At 51.8% G+C, this 16,820-nt stretch overlaps 1 protein-coding gene across 1 annotated transcript in view; it reads right to left on the reverse strand.

Moving 5' to 3' along the window:
• The window catches only part of LGR6 (leucine rich repeat containing G protein-coupled receptor 6), a 123,262-nt gene that overhangs the window by 101,849 nt on the left and 4,593 nt on the right, over positions 1-16,820 (reverse strand). The gene's annotated exons all lie outside the window — the stretch shown is intronic.

Consider the following 16,820-nt stretch of genomic DNA (forward strand, 5'->3'; position numbering starts at 1 on the left):
GCCTCTGGAGAGCAATGAAAATATGGGGGACTGCTTCTGGGCCCCCTCTGCTCTCTCCTGCCTCTCTGAGAGACAATGCAAGACCTATACTGTCCAGTGCAGTGGCCACTAGCCACTTGTGACTATATTTAAATTCATTAAAATTAAATTTAAAATGCAGTTCCTTAGCTGCACTAGCCACATTTCAAGGCTCAATAGCCACATAAAGCTAGTGGCTCCTGTATTGGACAGCACAGTTCTAGAACACATCCATCATCGCAGGGCATTCTATTGGGCAGCAATGGTACAGCCTCTGTTGTCAGACTGACTTGTGTTTGATTTCCAGCTCTGCCACTTACTGGCTTCTGTGATTTTGGACAATTACTTCACCTCTCTGTCTTAATTTCCTCCCTGGTAAAGTGCTTAGGCAGTGCCTAGCACATGGTAAGTAACCAACAAATGTTACCTTTGAGCATCACCACCCGACTCAACCATTTACTGAAGCCCAGTTCAAGTACCTCCTCCTGAAAGAAGCCTCCAACCTTCAACCGTTCATTTAGTCATGCAGCCATTTGTCTATTCAACATTTATTGAGCACCTAGTATACATCAGGCACTATGCTAGGCGACGAAGCGGCAAAGTCCAATCACAGATGGTCCCTGTCCTCAAAGAGCCAAGTTAGGTGGGGACAATGACAACAGAGTGGACAATTACAAGCCTGAGTGACAAGTGCTGGGACTGGGACTTAAGTGTCACAGGGCTTCCTCAGACTAATCCCTTTGGCCTTTGACTCTGATCTCTGCGGGTTCAGTCACAAAGTGAGGCCATACGATCCTGTCCTCAATTAAAACTGTCATCTCCTAATCTCAGATTGCTCATTCATGCGGCTGGTCTCCCCAGACAGGCCGGGAGCTCCTCCACGGCTCCCAGTTGTCTGTCCTTGCCACATACACACACAGCTTCAAGGCTCATTTTCTACAGCTTCCGAGGGGTGGGCACCCCACCTGCGGGTCCTGGACAAGGGATTGAAGAGGGACGGAAGACAGATTCTGAGGCAGGAGGGAAATGGAATGAATCCAGCACATGAAAACGGCAGTGGCTGTGGATTAGAGGACTTGCCCACTCAATCCTGCTAAGCCTGGTCTCCCCTGACTCACCAGCGTCTCTCATTCTGATCTCCAGCTCTGTCTAGGAGGGCACTGTTTCTGTGTGTGGAGGTATGTGGGCGTGAATTCTGTTTACCCTATCAGACTGGAAGCCCCTTAGAAAGAAGGACTGAGACATCCCATTAGATCAGACATCTCCGTGGGTAAAAACTTCACTTCCCTCCTCGGATGGAAATCCCTGAGCTCCCAGCCAGGGCCCCCAGGAGAGGAACTGGGTGGAGCTGGTGCAGGTGGGAAGAACTAGGGCTGCACAAGGACTGGGAAGGTGAAGTCAGACCACATCTCTGAGCCTTTGTTTGTTTAGCTGAAGCTCCTTGTCCTGCTGCCTTTATTTCACGGATAAACAGGCAGGGTGTGTCTGGGGGCGGAAAACTGGAGAAAGCCCTCTCTATTCAGAGTCCCACCCTCACCACCCCCACCACCCCCACCACCGTCACTAACCCCATCCCTGATGGGAGCTTTTCTTTTACATCAGAGCACCCTCCTTCCCAACCCAGCAACTCAACTCACCAACACACACACACACACACACACACACACACACACACACACACACACACACCCAGGTGCACCCAAACACCATCTACCCCTACCCTAGCCAGAGGGTTTTCTAAATTGGACGGGATCCCAGACTCAATTTGAATCTAGGGGAAAAGAGCAGAAGATAAAGTTCAGAGCATATAATAAAAAGAGCTACGTTTGCTGGATCACAGACTGTGCTAAACACTTCACTGACCCATTTTACAGATGAGGTTCAGCAAAATTAAGGGGTCTCGCCACCTTTCCGCCTCTCCAGAGACCCCCACTCCACGTCTTTGCAGTTTATAGAGCTCTTGAACATCCTTGGTTTCATTTAATTTGATCCTTTTTAATAGGTCAGGGAACGAAGCATTATTTACTCCCATTTCAAATGAAGAAACGGAGATTCGGAAATATCAAGTTACTTCCCACTGTGTCACAAAGAATTGACAGCGCGAACCCACGCCAGGTGGTTCAGTGGAGCCCCTAGCTGCACGCACGTACCCAGGAGCTAAGCGGCGGCCCCGGGAGCGGGGACCAGCCTCGCGCGCGCGCCCCTGCCCACCCCAGCCCGCCTGGCAGTGCCCCTGCCCGCCCCTGCCCGCGCCGCCCGCCCCATGGCTGAAAGGGTCCGGAAGTGGGGAGGCGGCCTCGGCTCCCGGAACAATGGAGGGGGATTAGGGCCGGCCCGGGTAGCGCCCCACCCGTCGCGTCGGCTTCTGGGTCCTGCGCCCCAGGGCTGCGGAAGACCTGTGGAACTTTCCGGAGCTTGGCACCCCTCCCCCACGCCCCCCTGGGCCCACCGCGCCCTGCACTCCCAGCCCGGGGGAGGTTCTGTCCCGCCCGCGCTGAGCGGCCCTCTTCCCTCCGAGCGCATTCCGGCCCCTGGGGCCTCGAGTGCCAGTTCTGCGGTCCAGTGCCCGCCACCCTCCGCGCTGATCCTCTCTCCTTCTGCCGCTTCTCTCGTATGCCCTTCCCTCTGGATAGCGTCCCACCCATCTACCCTCTTCCCTAACTCCCGAACTATTTGGTTCATCAAAGCTATAGAAAGACTAGATACAAGATCTGGATCTAAAATCCCTGCCCAGCAAGAAGTGCTTCCTGATACCTAGCCTCACTCCCTCATGCTGCAGTTGGACTGAATAGACTTCTCTGCCTGCCCTTATAATGTAATCCTCAGTGGCTCTGGGGTCAGACTGCCAGAGTTTGTATCTTGGCCCTAACACTTAGCAGTTGTTTAATATTGGACTAGTTCCTTTCCTCTCTGTGCCTCAGTTTCTGCATCTATAAAATAGTATCTAATATTCCTCGTAAGATAATGTTGTGAGATTTAAATGCGAGAACCCATGGGTGTAGCATGAATGTGAGTGGACATCCATCTCCTCACCTGCATGTAACCAACAGAGCCTCTCCTGGTGGAGAAGCAGGGCTATAAAGTTAGGAAAGATGGGCTGGGGAGGCTGTGGGTAGAGGAGGGCGTTCTGGGTCAGCCCTGCCCTTAGGAGGCAGCAGCTGCCACTTCTCTCTGGTGCCTCCAAGTGAGTGCCACCTGCCTCGCCCCTGATCTTCTCATACTTTGATCTTCTGATCTCTGGCAGGGTCTCCCAGCCAAAGGCATTCCTGTCTCCCTTGCCTTCTCCAAGGAAAGGCAAAGGGCTGGGCTCCCTCCCTTTGCCCCAAGCTCCTTCCTCCCTCCCCTGTGTTGTGTGTGTAACTAAGACTACCAGTCAGGCCCTGGGACGAAGTAACAGCCAGGACCCCTAAGGTGGCAGTGTCTAGGGGGAGGAGAGGACATGGGGAAGTGTTGGACATTGGGGCTGTTATGGGGCATGATGCCCTGGGCTGGACCAGACACTGTTGGAAAGGTGCCTTCAGCCCAAGTTCCTTATTGCCAAAGCTGGTTTATGCAGAGCCCTGGATGAGCACTGGAGAAAGTGTGTGTGCCCCTGTGAACAGTGTGTGTTCCCTGCCCTCAGGGAACTTCGGTCTGAGGAGAGATTCAGAACCACAGATACTGCTGGACAGAGCCTTGTACATTAGCGCTGGAGGAATCTCAAGTACCTGTGGGTCAGGGAGGGCTTCCTGGAGGAAGCTTGGCCTGAGCTGGCCAAGAGAGACATGATTTGCCATCTGAAAGTGGCCTGTCTCAGAGCTGTGCAAAGAGGGGAAATGAGCTGGGGGTGTTAGCATGGGAGTGAGAGAAAGTGTGGTGGATGAATGGTGGCCTGCCTAAAGGTGCGTCTACCTCCTAATCCCTGGAACCTGTGAATATGATCTTACTTGAAAAAATGGCCTTTGCAGATGTAGCTAAGTAAGAGATCTTGAGATGAGGAGATCCTCCTGGATTATCTGAGTGGGCTCTAAATCCAATGTCAATTGCCCTTGTGTAGACACGCAGAGCTCACACATAGAGAAGAAGGTGAGGTGAAGACAGAAGCAGAGATTGGAGTGATGTGGTAACCACGAGAAGCTGGAAGAGTCACGCAGTGGGTTCTCCCCTAGAGCCATTGACAGGAATGTGGCCCTGCTCACATCTTGATATTGGGTTTCTGGCGTCCAGAACTGTGAAAGAATAAACTTCTGTTGTTTTAGGCCACCCAGTTTGCGGTACTTTGTCACGGCAGCCACTGGAATCTAACCCAGGTAAGCGGGGAGCAATCAGCAGAGCCTCGGTGTGCTGCTGGTCCTGAAGCCCCTCTTCCCACTGTGGCTTCCTCCTGCCCCTCTCTCTGCTCGCCCTCCATCACTGGCCCAAGCCAGTGACCCATCCCGCACTTCTCCACCTAGGGAAGTCATTCTCACCCCCTTGAGACTCCCTTGGATCTACTCTGATTCAGCAATTCCATTCCCGGGGACTTAACCAACAGAAACACATCCATATGCTCACTAGACAACCGTACAAAACTGCTCATAGCAGTGCTAGCCACGATACACCCAACTGGAACATGTCCAGTTGCCCATCAATAGTGGAATGGGTAAACTGGGTTGTATTCACCCATAGTGAGTACCATGACACAATGAGGATGAAGGAACTATGACCACCAGCAGCAACATGGGCGAATCCTCAAACATGGTGAGGAAAAGAAGCCAGATGCAAAATAATGCCCCATTTATGATAAGGTTCAAAACACAGGCACAGCCTACCTATGTTGTTAGAAATCACAATCGTTGCTATCTTTGTGGGGGTGGGTAGTGACCAGCAGAGGGCATGAGGGTGGAGGGCTTCTGATGATGTTCTCTTTCTTGGTCCAGGTGCTGGTTACACAAGTGTATTTGCTTATGAAAATGTACCAAGCTATACACTTATGATATGTACGCTTTTCTATTATGTATATTATATTTAGTTTAAAAAAACAAACTCTGGGCCAGGCGCAGTGGCTCATGCCTGTAATCCCAGCACTTTGGGAGGCCAAGGCAGGCGGATCACTGGAGGCCAGGAGTTTGAGACCAGCCTGGCCAACATGGTGAAACCCCATCTCTACAAAAATACAAAAATTAGCCGGGTCTGGTGGCACATGCCTGTAATCCCAGCTACCTGGGAGACTGAGTCAGGAGAATTGCTTGAACCTGGGAGGCTGGGAGGCAGAGGTTGCAATGAACCAAGATCACACCACCGCACTCCAGCCTGGGTAACAGAGTGAGACTCTGTCTCAAAAAAACAAACTCTGAAAGTCTTCGTGAACCTCAGGCTTTCTGAGGGCTCCCCTCTAGGTTCCCATGGCATCCTGTGAATAATTCTCAGCTTTTATGTCATTAAATGAAATTGGATGTTTATTTCTGTATATTGTTTCATCGTACTCATCTGTGTATCCCCAGCACTTTCCCCAGGCTCTGGCACATAGTAGATGCTCAATAAACACTTGAGATTTGCTGGCATGGCCATGGGCTTTGGTGTTTCCAGACTTCTCTCCCAGGGTTAACTGGCCATTGTCCCAGCTCCTTGGATCTTCACAGGATTCCACAATGAGACACATTCCTTCCCACTGCTGCCCCATCCTACCCACCTTCTAAGTGCCCCCACAACCAGCCTATGCTTGTCTCCTGCCTCATGCTTAATGCACAGGATGGCAATTTTCTGACCCAATCGTAATCTCTCTCAATGCAAAATTCAAGTCTTACTTATCTTGGATCTTCAGAGCCTGGGCAAGTGTCAGGCACACTGTGGAGATTCAAGAACCCACGCCTCAAGTTGCTAGAGTCCTCTACCCAAGCCTAGGGGCAGGCACATACCTTTGTTCGTCCTAGCTTGTTTGGAATTGGATGGAAATTTTCAAAAGAAGTTTTCTTTTAAAAAAAATCAAGAGAATGAATAGGAAAGGCAAAAGGTTCTAAGTGGAAGGGTTTATAGAACAGATGTCTCACTCTAATGAAACCCAAGCCTGGCCATGAGCTGGCTGGCTGGCAGCTTAAGAGGCTCCCCAGTGCGGCTCCATCCTCACCGCAGCTGTCTGGGTTGGAAGCCACACCTCGGGCTCCTGCCTGTGGTGGAGCCAGGTTAGTGCTACTACCAGGTCTGAAGAGGGCTGCCCTCCCTCCCTCTCTCTCAGATAAGTCCATCTGCTCCAGCCTATGGTTTTTGTTTTTGTTTTTCTGCTCTGTACCTCCCAGCCTCTGGCCAGTCATTTGTTCATTCATTCATTCATCTCTTTACTCATTCCACCAATATTTTTGAGTGCCCATGTGCAGAGGGCTTGGGCCAGCACTGAGGATACCAGGAGAGCAATGGTGGCCAGGCTCCTGCTTTCTTGGGGGTCCCAGCCTGGTTTGAGAAACAGGCAAGTAACCAGGAATCAGAACCCAAGGGAACAAGCCTTGGGGAAGGGTAGGGCAGGCACACAGAGGGGAGGCCTCCCCCAGAGTTGAGGGATTAGGGAAGGTTTCCCAGAGGAAGAGACATCTCAGCCAGCCCCTTACATCCTAAATGAAACTGATGCTTCCTTGCCTCTTCCAGATACCCCACCAGAGCTGCAGGCTTCTGGTTTGAACCCATTTCTTCACCACATCCTTGCAGTAAATCAACCGTGATGTCCATAGGGCTGTTCCTTACAGACCTGGATATAAACCAATGGTGCATCACCTAAGTACAAACTAGGTAAAAGCAGTTCTGTAGGAGATGGAGTAGAAAGTGGCTGTCTAGCAGCTCCATTGATGATCTGACTTATTCCATGAATAAGCTTGAGGCAGTGCTTGGCAAACCCTAAAATGCAGATTCTGGCTCAGTAGGTCAGGGTTGAGGCCTGAGCTTCTGCATTCCTCACATGCTCCCAGATGATGCCGATGCTATGCTGCTGGGCTGTGAACCATACTTTGAGTGAAAGGCTTTAGGATATCCAAGGGAATCCATAGAATAAATCTCCTTTAAACAATCTTTTATAAATATGTTTTAAATCACTTTTTTTAACTAAGCATTGACCAGGCTGACTCATAGAAATATGCCACTGTGGCCTGGTCTAGACAAAGGTGTCTGGCCAAGGGGCCAACCAGAGGACAAAATCTGCTCCTGCTCCACTCATCAACTCTGCCCGCTTCCCACATGGTAGGGCCACTGGGGCAAGGGGCACCCTTTTCTATTTCTCACAAAGATGTTGCCTGGACTAGCTGCAGCCCAGAACACTGTGGGGCAGGCAGGCTGAGTGGATGTGTGGATTTCTGAGGAGGAGCAGGCAGAGGCCTCTGACCTCCTCAGCAGCAGGCAGCCCCTCCAGGATCCCTGGGGACGGCAGATGTGGCATCTCCAAGGTTGCCTTTATAGGCCAGGATCACTTCCTCATGGAGAAAGTGATGTGAAACCCAGGTCACCCCACCATTGCTTATGGGGCTAACAAAGAAGGGGTTAGCTTTGGGCTCTCTCCCCTCTGGCCAAAACAGGAGGGAAACTCGGGGACACTATAGTAGGAAGGAGGAGGGATGCTAGGAAGAACTTCCCAGTGATCACATTCCCAGGGGGTCAAACACTAAGCAAATGGTGGGGTGTAATAACTTGATCTGCCCATCTGGAGGTCCCAGCCCAGGTTAGGGGTAAGGGGCTGGAGTAAGGTGTCAGAAGGGCTCCCCAGGCCAACTTTCTGAGCTTCCAAGCCTTCCCCTTTTACTACACTCTCTACCCCTATGGCTCTAGGGCCATTTGCTCATTGGCACTGGGCATTCTAGGGTTCCAGGGGTTAGCCCAGGTATTTCCTGACCCCAAGCCCCAACCCCGGCAGGTGCCCTGCGCCCCGCAACATGGTGCCTTTGCGCCCCCATGCCAATCTAGACAGTGAAGCTAATGCTTTCTGGCAGGTGGAGGCAGGGCAGGCAGAGGGGGAGGTGGCACCCTGGGCTTCTGCATTCAGAGTAGGGGAGTGGGCAACAAGGCGAGGGCTGGTGTGGCGTCGGCTGGCGGGGGGGTGGGCATTCCTCTTTCCGCTGGCTGCACATAGTTAATGGGGGGCCTTGTTCTGGCTAGGCACACAGCCCTTGAGGTGCTGATGATGGCCATGTCCTGTCCCGGCCCCTGGGATCTCAAGTCTCATGGAGTGAACACTGCAAATCTCAGGGGACCCTGGCACCTCCCTCACATCACAGTCTCCTCATCATTGGCTCTCTCATGCCCCTTCTCTCTCTCTCTTTCTCTCTCTGTCTCTCTCCTCCTTCTCCTCTCTCTCTCCCCTATCTGTATCTTTACTTATACACCATCATTTGTCTCTATAATATCCTGGGCTCAGGAACTCTCACCCCATAGGAAACAGACCCAAAGGCATCAGAGGACTTGTCCAAAGGCACTCAGCATGTTGGCGGCAAAGACAGGGTCCTAGCCCGGGGTCTCCGGATCCCACTTCCACCAGAGAACAAACCTAAAGGTCCAGTTGCTGGAGTCAGGAGGGTTGCGACAAAATTGGAGGAGGGAAACTTTGGAAGCACCTCCTTCCTCCAGAGGACTCATGCAGCTCCTCACTCCACAGGACAGAGAAAAACTGCAGCAGGAGGGTGGGAGACTGGAGGGAGGGGCTGAGCCAGCAGGGCTCTGCAGGTCAGTGGTAGGATTTCCCAAGTCCAGGCGCTCACTCGGGGTGTTACTAAGAATTTATCTCCGCAGCTGGACCAGGGACTCTGTTTTTTGCAGTGAAAGTTAGTGTCAGCGCCTAGCACAGCTGTGCCTACTACTAAGTGTATACTTAATACATATTCATAGGTTGAATAAATGAAAAATAATAGCTAACATCCATTGAACAGTTACTGTGTGCCAGACGCCATTCTAGGAACTTTGCATATATTAACTCATTTAACAAGGCATCATTGTCATCCCTCTATTACAGGTGAGGAAACTAAGGCACAAAGAGGGTAAATCTTTCCCCAAGGACTGGTAAAAGGCAGAGCCAGAATCTGAACTCAGGTGGAGTGGCTCTGGGGTTTGTGCACTTACCCACTCTGCTAGATTTATAAGAAACTGGGAAGGAGGCCAACACACACAGGATCTGACATCTGTGGGATGGGCCCTCTGCCCTCCCTTTCAAGCAGAATCCCTGCCCGCCAGAGCCTGACAACTGCCTCATTCCCAGAAACACTGAGACTCTGGTGTGCCCCCTGTGCCCACTGTAGCACAATGTACCCCATAGTCCCTGGCCCCTGCACATGCCACGCTCGGGCCAAGAAGCACCTCCAACCCAAAGATGCTCAGTCTCCCCTCTAGTCCTGGGGCCACCTCCTGCCCATCTGGACAAAGGCTGCCTCATCTCTCCTGTGGCATCCCTGAGAAGGAGACCCCTTCCTCTCATACCCTCCTGCCCTAGCCCCTAGGTTAAGGGGAGAAAGGGCTACATAATTTGCAGGACCGGCCGGGCACAGTGGCTCACACCTGTAATCCCAGCACTTTGGGAGGCCAAGGCGGGTGGATCACCTGAGGTCAGGAGTTTGAGACCAGCCTGGCCAACATGGCGAAAACCCGTCTCTACTAAAAATACAAAAATTAGCCAGGCATGGTGGCAGGAGCCTATAATCCCAGCTACTTGAGAGGCTGAGGCAGAAGAATCGCTTGAACCTGAGAGGTGGAGGTTGCAGTGAGCCAAGATAGCGCCATTGCACTCCAGCCTGGGTGACAGAGCGAGATTCTGTCTCAATAAATAAATAAATAAATAAATAAATAAATAAAATAATTTGCAGCACCCAGTGCAAAATAAAAATGTGGGGCTCCTTGTAACAAAATTATTAAAAATTTACACAGGTCTCTCGCCCGTAATCCCAGCAAGTTCAAGACCAGCCTGGGCAATATAGTGAGACCCCACTATAAGTTTTAAGTTTTTTAATTAAAAAGAACTTTAAAATTAGCTGTTTGTGGTGGTGTGCACCTGTAGTCTCGGCTACTCAGGAAGCTGAGGTGGCAGGATCACTTGAGCCCAGGGAGTTGAGGCTGCAGTGAGCGGAGATCATACCATTGCACTCTAGCCGGGGTGACAGTGCAAGATCCTGTGTCAAAAAAATAAAATAAAATAACACACACACACAACCAAAAAAATAACATGGCAACAGCACAGCAATGGCCCAAGCACGGGGCCCTGTGTGACTGCACAGGTGGCATGTCTGTGAAGGGATCCTGGCCACCCAGTCACACACGCTGAAGCAGGTAACTGCACTAGGGGGCCGGGTCCAGGGTGGCCTGAGAGGTGATCTGGTTCCCGGCTCTAACTCCTTTGGGTCCTGAGCTCTCATCTGCCCCAGGTAAGTGAGGGTGGGAGCCCAGGTCCTGTCCCAATTCTCATTCTCTCTTGCTTTTGTCCTAGACAATGGTTCCCTTCCTTTCTCATCTCCCAGTCTCCTAATCTGCTCTGTCCACCACAAAGGCAGCAGATTAGTTTACAGCCCCTAACTGCCTCAACTCTCACAATTCCTGGACACTTGATCCAGCGTCCTCCATCCTCAAACACTCCCAACCCTGGGTCGTCCCAGATCTGGAGCTGAGAGGAAGGGAGAAAAAATGAAATGCATACGCTGGAACTGTTTACAGCCCTGTCCTGAGCGCCCCCTGCAGGCAGAGACCCATACTAGGGGTGTGTGTGTGTGTGTGTGTGTGTGTGTGTATGTGTGTGTGTGTGTGTGTGTGTGCGTGTTCTTGAAGGATGTGTGTGTATGTTTGAAGATATGTGTGTGTGTTTGAAGGAGGTGTGTGTGTGTGTTAGGTGTGTATGTGTGTTTGAAGGAGGGGTGTGTGTGTTTGAAGGAGGTGTGTGTGTGTGTTTGAAGGAGGTGTGTGTGTTAGGGGTGTGTGTTTGAAGGAGATGTGTGTGTATGTTTGAAGGAGGTGTGTGTGTGTGTGTTTGAAGGAGGTGTGTGTGTTGGGGTGTGTGTTTGAAGGAGGTGTGTGTGTATGTTTGAAGGAGGTGTGTGTGTATGTGTTTGGAGGTGTGTGTGTGTGTGTTTGAAGGTGTCTGTGTATGTGTGAAGGAGGTGTGTGTGTATGTTTGAAGGAGGGGTGTGTGTGTTTGAAGGAGGGTGTGTGTGTGTGTTTGAAGGAGGTGTGAGTGTGTTAGGTGTGTGTGTGTTTGGAGGTGTGTGTGTGTGCTTGAAGGAGGTGTGTATGATGTGATCCCAAGAAAAGGAACCATGAGCACAGATCCTGCCTTCAGGAAGCTCCCAGACTGAAGGGGGAGGCATGGCCCCTGTCCTAAAAGAGTTCCCCTCTCCTGATGCAAAGAAACATGGCTCCTGTCCACAAGGAACCCTGAATCTGATGAAGCAGAGCATCACAATCAGACAAACATACAGACAGATGGGGACACACACACCCTACAAAGACATAGTGAACATAATACTACCTGATATTTTCACAGGAAATAAAATCGCACCCCCTCTGTGCTAAACACCCCCCAAGCAAGATCTTGCTTCGTGCAACAACTCATCGGGCAGAGATGATTATCAACACTTGACAAATAAGTGTCAACCTTGGTCTTTCCATTCCTTGGCCTGTGGGTTTTCCTTTGCACCACAACCGCCTTTCAGGGGCTTCCGCATTAGGAGCATCAGTTAGACACAAGCGTTCCCTCCTCTGTGCCCCGCATGCTGCGCAGTATCTGGCCCTGCCTGGGTGTGTTTCTCACTTCCTACAACAGGTCACAGTTATTTGCGCTTGTCTTATCTCTCTCTCCAAGGCTCCAGGGGAGAGGAAAGGGGGCAAGCATTCAATCCACATTTGTCAAATGAACAAATGAGTGATTGAATGAATGAATGAATGCTTGCTCCTCACAACAGCCTGGGAGTTCAAGTGGCAATATCATTGGTTATTAACACGGGGCATGAGGGGCACCGCAGCATCAGTGGGGATGACAGGTATTGCCAGAATCCACACAGTGTGCTGATGGCAACCGGGGCTTACACACACTCTACCGAACTGCGCTGTTCTTCTTCATGCAAAAGAACATGGAGCATGTTGGGAGAGGTCCAGAGACATGGAGAAAAGATTCACTGGATTCACTGAGAAGGCTTCCTTCCTATAGGAGGTGCTAAAAGCTTCTTAGTGGGGGCTGCCTTTGGCCTGTTTCTCAGGAGCCAATGATAACTCAGGTAGGGGGGCAATTCTAACTTGCCAATCACACAGGGAGTTGGAATAAACCTCCATGTACTAGGCTCCCATTTTCCTGGTCCACCCACATATTCCCCTGTACAAAGAAGCACTTCGTCTGCCCTGCAAGAACCCCAGCAATGCACTGGGCTGGGGGTGCTACACGGAGACAGTGACTCCGCACTGCTCCTCTGCTCCTCCCCCTCCATGAGTCCATCTGCCTTGGCTTTGGGCCTGGGGACCACATCCAAGTCCCTGACACTGGTGCAATGGAAGGCACTCAGCACCTTTCTGCCACCTTTCTGTCAGTCTGGACACTCTAGGGGACACTCCCACCTCCTCCAGCACCTCCAAGGGCAAAGGGGAAAGGATGGTGGCAGGGGCAGAGGGTGAGAGGAATTGTGTCCTAGGACCGACCCTCTGGGTCTCATTCTTAGCAAGCCCTAGGCAGATAGAGTCAAATAGGTGAAACGAAGGGCCACTGCAGGCCTGCCTCCACCGCTCCTCCCAAGTGCCTTTCTCAAGGGGAGACCAGATAGATAATAACCATAGCTCCCATAGATTGGGCATTTGCTATGTGCCAAGCACTGTGTCTAATTATAAACATCTTTCTGTATGCCCATTTTGAAAGTAAGAAAACAGAAGCTGAAAGAGGTGAAGAAACACACAGCCATAGCTGGTTAGAGCTGGAACTTAGCCTTGAACCCATGTCTGCTTGGCTGCAAACATGCACTCTTTCTTCTATAGCAGTGCTTCCAGGTGTGTGCCCAGATGGGGTCTCCTATCCCTTGGGATGGCTGGATGCTGCCCAGGGTTGACTGGGTGCCTTTCGCCTGAGAGGCCTTGTTGGTTTAACCCAGGACACTGAATACCTTGGATTGTGTTTGTGTGTTTGTGTGTGTCTGTGTTTTTAAAATGTGTGCCCTGAGGGAAAAAGGACAGAAAGCCCTGCTCTAGAACATGCTGCCCCAGGGAGTGGGACAGAACAGATCGTGGAGATGAAGTACGAAAGCCCCAGTGTGGTTCCTCATTCTATCCTGGGCTCATGGCTTCCCCTTCTCCTGGCCCTGAGTGAAGTCCTTCTGGTCTTCAGGACTCAAGCCTCTTCTCTCTCCCCTGGGCCTTCCCTGACCACCTTGGTCCTCTTTCTCCCTTGAATGCCTACGGACCTCACCTCTGGTCCTCCCTGGATGCTCCCAGGATTATCTGATACAGTGAGTTCACTTTTCACGTGCACCTGGCTGGTCTCTCACTGAGTCATCACCCTGACTGCCTCCCAGAGGACCCAGCAGACAGTAGGTCCTCAACATCAACGGTGATGATAATCTCCACACTCAAGGATTCCGTCTTACCCTCCCCAGAGTCCCCAGTTTCTGTGCTGAGCCCCAATACCTTCCCCTCCAAGTAGCCCCCATAGATGGGCTCCCAGAAACCACTGCTGGTGGATGGGAGGGATATGGGGCAAACCATTGATCCTTCCCCCAGAAAGACAGGAACTGTAACTAGGCTTTGAGAGGGTGCTTGGCCTGGGATTTTGACACACCCAGAGTCCTGCTCATTCCCTTGGAGTTTGGAAACCCCTCAGCTGTGGACCTCTAAGAGGCAGTAGATAAAGTGGGTAGGAGGGAGGCTGCCTAGGCTGAAATCCCCCCACCAGCAACTAGTGGCAGGTTGTCTTAGGCAAGCTCCTTAGCACCGAAAAGCTTTGGTTTCCTCACTGGTAGGTGGGGATAACACTAGCACCTCTCTCATGGGGTTTATGTGAGATGATGCAGATAAAGTGCTTGAGCGCACTTCTTGACATGTGCCAATCATTCAATAAATGCTGGTTATTACTATTATTGGTAAAGGAAGAGACATCGGGGTGATGGTGGATTCCTATGTATGTCTCTCTGAACCTATGGGGGGCCATCAAGACTGGGTCCCAAGAATGAACATTTCTGATGAGCTAGTGTCTTTCTGGAAGAAGATCACAGTCCAGGGAATGAAAACATCAACCAGGAAGCTATCCTCACTGTGCTGGAGCAGACAGGAGAGGCAGAGAGCTGGGCACAAGATGCTTCCCCATTCCCAGCCTCAAATTCACATCTCACAGTTAATCAGAGAGCACCCTGATCTCCCAGGGATGGGGGGAATTGAAGACACAGAGCATAGGCATCCCCTGATGGTTTCTGGAGGAGAAAAAAGATTGTAGCAGAGAAGGGGGGGCTGGGGATGGGACACAAAGGAAACTTCAGTTCTGGAGGTGCCTTAAGTAGCTGGGCCCAGCTCCCCTCCAACCCGCCAGCCGCCAGCCTGCCCGTGGCCTGCTCTGGCATGGCTCCGGGGGGCACAGTGCCAACCCCTGAGCTCTCCCCCCACCATGTCCTTTCGCTGCTTCCAAAATAACTCTCTGCTCACTGCCCAAGTTTGGCCTCTCGGGCGTTTTTCTCCTCCTGGGACCTGTTCTCCCATGTCTGAAGGGCGGGAGGAGAGACCTGAATTGTCATTAGGGACTGGAGATCACTCCATTTTTGCCAATGGACTAGTTAATACGAAGGGGACCCCACAATTCTCAGAAGCCCCCAGGTCAGTGAGTTCATTTCGGTTTGGCTAAAAGAAGTTGCCATTTCCAACATGGGGAAGGGAGATGGGCATTTTCTCCGCCACCCCAACTCCTGCACCTTCCCAAGGTGTCTGAAGCCCCAGCAGGCTCCTTGATCTTGGCCCTGGTCCCAATAGTGAGTCACTAGCCTAAGGTCACATAGCCCATTAAGAATGAGCTCAGAGGAGGATCCTCACAGCCCCTCAAGGCATGTCTGCCCCCCACCCTCCCCACCCCCACAACAACACTCCCAATCCCAAATGACCCATTCACCTCTGCTTTTCCTTGGGCTATAGCAGAGAAACTCTAATTTCAAGGAACTCCGTTTTCTGGGGAGAAGCTGTACTCTCCAGGCGGCGCTAACCTAGAAGCCCAGATTCTTCCTCTTTGGAGAGTCTCCCACCAGGCGGCAGGCTTAGCCCCAGCTCCTCCGGGCATCCCCTGGGAGAAGGATCACTTCCTCCATTATCCCCGCCCAGGAGCCCAAGAGCAGAACTGGCTGCTTAAAAGGCCTGTTTCCCTGAAAGTCAGTGGGACGGGCTTTGTTAGTAAAGGAGGAGGGTGGGAGGGAAGGAAGGGTGATCTGATGGGGCTCCAGAAGATGAGACTCTGCCATCCTAACTCCCCATCCTGTCACCAGTAGCTCTGCTGGGCCCTTTTCACAGTAGTTTATTTGTAGCTGAAGGCAATAAGAAAAATAATATTATTAGTAAACATTTTGTAAGCCCTTATAGCATAAAAGACCCTTTGCTTTCTTTGTCTTATTTGCTTCACCTCACAACCCTTTGAGGTAGATACTATCAGTGTTTCCATTTTAAAAACTGAGAAACTGGAGCTTTGGTGAGGTTAAGTGATTTGCCCAAAGACACGGCTCATCAACAGTGGAGCTGAGACTCAAGCCCTCAAGCCCGCACCCAGCAGGGCCTCCCCATTAGGATACCTTCTGTGCCCTGTGAGTCTCTCCCCTGGGGGGCATGGGTCAGTGCAGGAAGCAGGCTGCAGCGCGTGTGGGGCCATCAGGGTTGAGAGCCCATGGAATGGGGGGAAGGCGGGGTGGAGTGGGGGCGGGCTGGGGGCCAACTCTGCTCTGAGCCAGGCTTTCTTCTCCTCTGCCAGCCGCCCCACCCGGCCGCGCCCCATGCCCGCTGCTGCCAGAGCCGAGAGGTTTCCTTTTTCTTTTGCCTAGGGCTGTTTCCTGCCTTTCCTTTGAACTGGGGTGTTGGCTCCCCCACACATTCACCCACCTCCGGCGACCCCCTGGGTCTGCCTTCTGATGGGCCCACCCTACTAGGCTCCACTTTGGAGCAAGGCTGGCACAGGAGAGCCCCAGGGGACCCCACTTCCTGGAGTCACTGTACCCCTCCTTCGCCCTTCTCTTCCCCACCCTGGTCTGGGTGCTGCCTGGGTCCTCCCCTTCCCTCCTTCCCTTCCCTCACTGCCTGCAGCTGAGCAGCTCTCCCCGGGAGCTTTCTCTGTCCCACACCAGGAGCAGGAGATTCAAAGCGGATTGCTCCCTGCCTCTCCCACTTTCTAGTTTTTCATCCAAAACATGGCTGCTCTGGACATTGAGGTCCAGAGAAGTTTTGGGACTTGCACAGGGTCTCATAGCAACTGAGAGACTGAAGATTAGAACTCACAAACCCCAAGTTTCCGGAAGGAGGAGTCAAACTCTTAGAATCTATTAGAAAGGGCGACTAAGACTGGGCCAGGGAAGGGTGGCCTTGGAAGTGAGAAATGAGACCTGGCACGTTGGCACCCCCACCCCCAATTCACAACACATCCTCTCCAAGGCTGGCTTTCCCCTGTTAAGGCCGCCTGTTTCTCTGCTTCCTCATCTGTAGCCCCTGCAGGGGCCCGTCTAGACCATGTAAGGGAGCACGCTGGCGTCTTCCATCAGGTGCTCCCCTCCCCTCCCTGGTTTTTCAGACTGTACTCTAAAAAAAAAAAAAAAGAAAGAAAAGAAAAACCTAAAATTACTCTGGGTTCCCAGTAGAGCTCATTCCATCTTCTTGGCAGCTTCTTGCACCTCTCACAGCCCCCA

Source organism: Nomascus leucogenys, chromosome 9 (assembly GCF_006542625.1).
Source record: "Nomascus leucogenys isolate Asia chromosome 9, Asia_NLE_v1, whole genome shotgun sequence".
Classification (NCBI taxonomy): domain Eukaryota; kingdom Metazoa; phylum Chordata; class Mammalia; order Primates; family Hylobatidae; genus Nomascus; species Nomascus leucogenys.